Below are 5115 nucleotides of genomic sequence, written 5' to 3'. Positions count from 1 at the left end.
CGCTGGAGTCCACAGGCCTCTCAGGGGTGGCGCTGCACTAATTATTTGTATGACATTGCTAGAGGAGCCATACTTGCTCCGGACTCATTTTGAACTTATCAAGGAAGGATGTGGATGACATCAGGGAAGGATTTTACAAGACTCTGTCTAGACTGCCAAAACAATCTGTGGTGGGAGAAAATTGCGTAAATATGGGCTACCAGGAAACAGTCATTTTTCTTCTCCCCTCCTTGTGGTCTTTTTTTGGTGTGGGACAGAGTGCAGCCTGGGTTGGCAATTCTGTAAATTATACTCTTTGAATCATGTAATAATAACTCAAGGACCAGAATGATTTAATGCCATATGGTAAGTGAATGTGGGAATCATCTCAGACCAAATAAATAAATAGAAGAAGCAAGTGACTCTGAGCTAGTTTTAACTTACATGTTTCTTCCAAATTTCTTAGCTTTATCCAAGGTTTTGTGGGTATTCCAGATAGACAGACACTCTAAGGATAAATAATAGGTGGACAAGTAATGATCCAGAATTTCTCCTTTGTATGGAAGACAGTTTCAACCTGGAGCCAACCCATTGGTATGTATAAGGCAGTCTATGCCTGTACCCTAGCTACTCGGATCTGGTGGAGGGGAGCCCCTGATCAGTTTAATTGGAAAATAAAAAGATAGCCAATGTCCTCTATGTTCCAAATTGTGTTTTTTTCCAGACATACAAAGATCCACTGTCTTAATGTGATTATTTGCTTGGTCCAACTCTCTAAGAGCGTTACTGGGTGAGTTTTCTTCATTGAATCTACTTTTTAATTCTTGCACCCAAAAATCAACACAAAAAAGAAAACAGATGCACTTCTTGAAGTGTTAGGCCCGACAAACCTGTGTTATAGGCAACTTTTTTCTCTATTTTTAACAAAGCCTGACACACAGAAAGGGAATCAGAGTTATATAGAACTGAATACAAAATCCTAAAAAAAGATTACTTTTCTCCTCCATAGTTTCCTTCTCTGGATTCCTATTCCATTTTTGGCCTAAATTCTCTTTACCCTGCCTACTAACCATCATTTACCACTCTGCCACTTTAGATCATAAAAATCTATTCCAAACTGACCTATTTGGGGCACAGTTTTTCAGACTAGATAAAAGTTACTGAACATTCAGACTAGGGTATAAGTGACCAACTATGCTGCATAACAAATCATCTAAAAACTTAGTAGCTTAAAATAGCTAATATTTTTGTTATATTTCATGATTCTCTGGATTGGCAAGGACCAGTTTGGTGGTTTCTTTACCAGTCACACTTGACTTTTCTTATGAGGTTGCAAGCAGATAGCCTCTGGGCTATAGACAGGACATGGTGATTGTCTCCTTGTTGTTTCTCTACAGGCCTTTCATCTTCCAGGGCCTCACCATATGGTCATTCTCTCTATCAGAGTAACCTGGATTTCTTACATGGTAGCTTATGGCTTTAAAGGAATAAACCAAGTTTCCAAGCCCTCTTAATGGGCTTTGAGGTGTCAGCAGATTACTTTCTTCCTAGGCCCAACCTAGATTCATTGAGGAAAGACAAACTCTGACTCTTGGTGGGAGGGACAGTGTGTACACACACACAGGAACAGAATTAATTGGGGCCATTTGTAAAGATTAACTGTATACTAGGTATCTATCTATTAGGTAAGAAAGAAAGAGGGAGAGAGAGAGAAGAAGAAGAAAGGAAGGAAAAGAAAATGAATGAAAGAAATATACAAAAAAGAAAACAAAACGATTTTCACAAAAGTTGATCCTTTCAGGAGTGCACTTCTATTGTTGGGCATCTTGGGCAGCATGCTGCTGCTGCTGCTGCTGTCACTTCAGTCGTGTCCGACTCTGTGTGACCCCATAGACGGCAGCCCACCAGGCTCCTCCATCCATGGGATTTTCAAGGCAGGAGTACTGGAGTGTGGTGCCATTGCCTTCTCCGTAGGCAGCATGACTAAACTACAAAGGAGACGACTTGAAGCACACTTCCAGGTCAAATTGCACCAGGTGAAGACATTTTACATTGACTTAAGTCAATCTATCCTGGCCATACCTCCACATCTGTCCTGAGAACATAGCTCCCACCTCAACCTTAATTTATGAAGAACTGGGATGACCAGCTAACCTCATTACACAGCACAATCTTCTGCCATACAATGAGAAACCCTGGAGAATCTATGAACTGGATAAGAGGTAGAAGCCAAGTAAGCAAGGGTAAAATGAGTATATATGAAGTCTTTGAGACAGAAAATGTGGCATGGATGGGCAACAGTGAGCAGCTGAGGTTCAAAGGGAAATTGGCACTAAAAATCCGAGGTTCTGGTCACATTTCTGTCATTTGCCAAGATTGTGACCTCTACCACATCATTGGAGTTCTTGAACCTACAGTTTCCTCAACTGGACAATGAGGGTGTAGAGCTGCCAACTTTGTAGGCCGTAAGGTTGAACCTACATGAGTACAGTAGAAAGAAATGCATGAGTACTATTCTTTTGTAAGCTTTAAAGTGTTTTGCCAATGCAAACTATCAAGAGTATAAGATGAAAGTTAGTAGGAGATTCCCCAATGGCTCAGTGGTAAAGAATCCACCTGCAATGCAGGAGATGGAGGTTTAATCCCTAGGTTGGGAAGATACCCTGGAGAAGGAAATGGCAACCCACTCCAGTATTCTTGTCTGGGAAATCCCATGGACAGAGGAGCCTGATGGGCTACAGTTCATGGAATCACAAAGAGTCGGACACAACTGAGCACTCACAGATGCACTCACAGTAGGAAATAAGCTAGAAACATACTGTAGTTTATGACACATTATATGAAGAAAATAATACAAAACTTAAGTGCAGTTTAGCTGGAAGAAATTTAAAAGCACATAAGCCACATGGATGGCCTGAATAATAAATCTGTTCAATCTAAAAATATACTTTATACTGCTCTTTCATTTGAATTTATACTCTTGGTTTCTCTGGAAATCATTTAAAAAGTTTTAGTTAACTAGTGTTATTTGCAGTGACTCTACATTTGTATTTAAAGCAGAGATGAACATCAACAGAAGTTATTCCATTATTTAAGTTCCATAGGTGTTTGCCTCTCAAATCCTAGGACAATTAGCAGACTTGCACTAATGCTTACTTAAGACCTCATCAAGAACAATGAGTCACAGGGAAAATTGTTTTACGCAAAGCAGTTAACTCCTTATCCTTGACTCAGAAAAACTGACTGGCTTTTGACCAGATGTAGTAAGGAGAGGAGACAGGGAGACACAAGAGAAAGAGCTTTTTCCTCCTGCTCTTAGCACATGGTTCAAAGGGTGTGTTGACACATAAATTCTAGAAGTAGTACTGACACATGAGTTTTCACACACATGTGGAATGAGGAGTTAGCTAAGGGTGTACTTGCAGCCCTGTGTGGGTTTTCCCTTGTCTCCCTATTGAAAAATAAAGTGCCTCATTTACCTAAAGAGAATGACTCACTTACAGAGCCTCCCTTGAACCCTGAGGCTCCAGGAACCTGTGTGTAGTCTCCAGGAGGACTACAGTGGGTCAGAGCTGAGCAAGCAAGATGGGACACTTGCCAGGAACCAACTGCACGGGATTGAAGATGGCGCAACAGGTCATGATTCAGCACTCAGGAAAGTGGATTCAGGTAGTGGGATGATCATGCCTTTTCTCTATTTCACTCAAATTGATGTTAATGCCTCTTTGAAGAAGAAGGATGTCAGGATGACTCATTTTCATATTTTATCACCTACTCTTAGAACATAGAGTATCAGTCCTTAGAATTCCCTCCTTTCCATGTTTGTAAATCACGAAGATACTACACCTGAAGAAACAAGCCTGTGAAGGAACCCAAAGAGAAAGATTCACAGGTGTACGATAGACTGATTCTTCACGAAAGGACATTCCTTGGCAAATGTGATTCAGGGACACCGAAGTTATGCAGACAGCAAATCCAGATTATTTCTGTGAATGGAGCCACAGATAAAATGTCCCTGAATAATGTATCAACCTTAGATTTAAAGAATAGGAAACATAACTTGTAAAATCATTCTTTTAAAAAAACTACTTAATTTTGCTTAAATATTTGGAACTCTGAGATGGGAATATCTTTAAATTTAATCATTTGTATAAGAATTCACTGGTACTATGTACATTGTTTGAAGTCAGTTATTGCATAAAAACAAAAGAGGGGCTACATGGTTGTTTGAGGAAATGCCTTTTGAGTTCTTTAATATAAATTATAACCAAATAAACTGAAAGACAGGAGAAAAATGATGTGATGGACAGTGGAAGGAGAGGTGAAGGGCTGTCTGATCTCCGGGACCCTGACATAAACTCCATTAAGCCCACCACGATCCTGGTGGTCTGTGGGATCGTGCTCAACAGACTAGAGCTGTGCTTTGAAAAAGAAGCAGCGGTTCAATCAGCCATGGTAGCGATTTCCATCAGCAGAGTTCAAGCTCATATCAGAAGCCAACCTCCTATCCGTGATGCCAGAGGGCCTCCATTTGAAGGTGACTCACTTGGCACTCTTCAACAGAATGGGGCATTTAATTAATCTTTTTTAAAAAAAGTCCTACTGATTTCTCTTTCCTCTTGTGAGGTATCTCAGGATGTACTAAAAACAATAATTCGGTTCTTTTGTTTTCCTTAGTCATCTCAAGAAACCCACCTTAGAGGAGACAGGGAAACACTGTGTGTATGTGTGTGCATGGGTGTGTGTGGATATATACACACCCATATTTAAGAGTGTAAAGCAAAGTAATGACCAGAAAGAGGTATTTTTCTTCTGTCACAGTTTTAATTTGCCCTGTCCATTTTTCAATTTAGACTGTTGGAATAAAACCCAAAGCTCACTTATTTATGTGAATGGTTCCTGGGGATGATTCATTCATATTCTATTTCTGAGCTCGGGTTTTTTAAAGCATTAAAGAGAAATAAAAAATAAACTTTTCTGCTTTAAGACCTAATCTCTGTAGTGAAATAATTTTGAGGTGTTGCAATAGTTACTACATGGGGTAGGCAACATGCTACAGGGTAAAGAGCACCAGAGCTGGGGTCAGCAGACCTTGATTCTTGCCCTGATACTGGTTTTACTTAGGTCATACTTATC

The sequence above is a fragment of the Bos indicus genome, chromosome 8, assembly GCF_029378745.1.
Source record: "Bos indicus isolate NIAB-ARS_2022 breed Sahiwal x Tharparkar chromosome 8, NIAB-ARS_B.indTharparkar_mat_pri_1.0, whole genome shotgun sequence".
NCBI classification, from domain to species: domain Eukaryota; kingdom Metazoa; phylum Chordata; class Mammalia; order Artiodactyla; family Bovidae; genus Bos; species Bos indicus.
Note: the sequence above shows the minus strand (reverse complement) of the source record.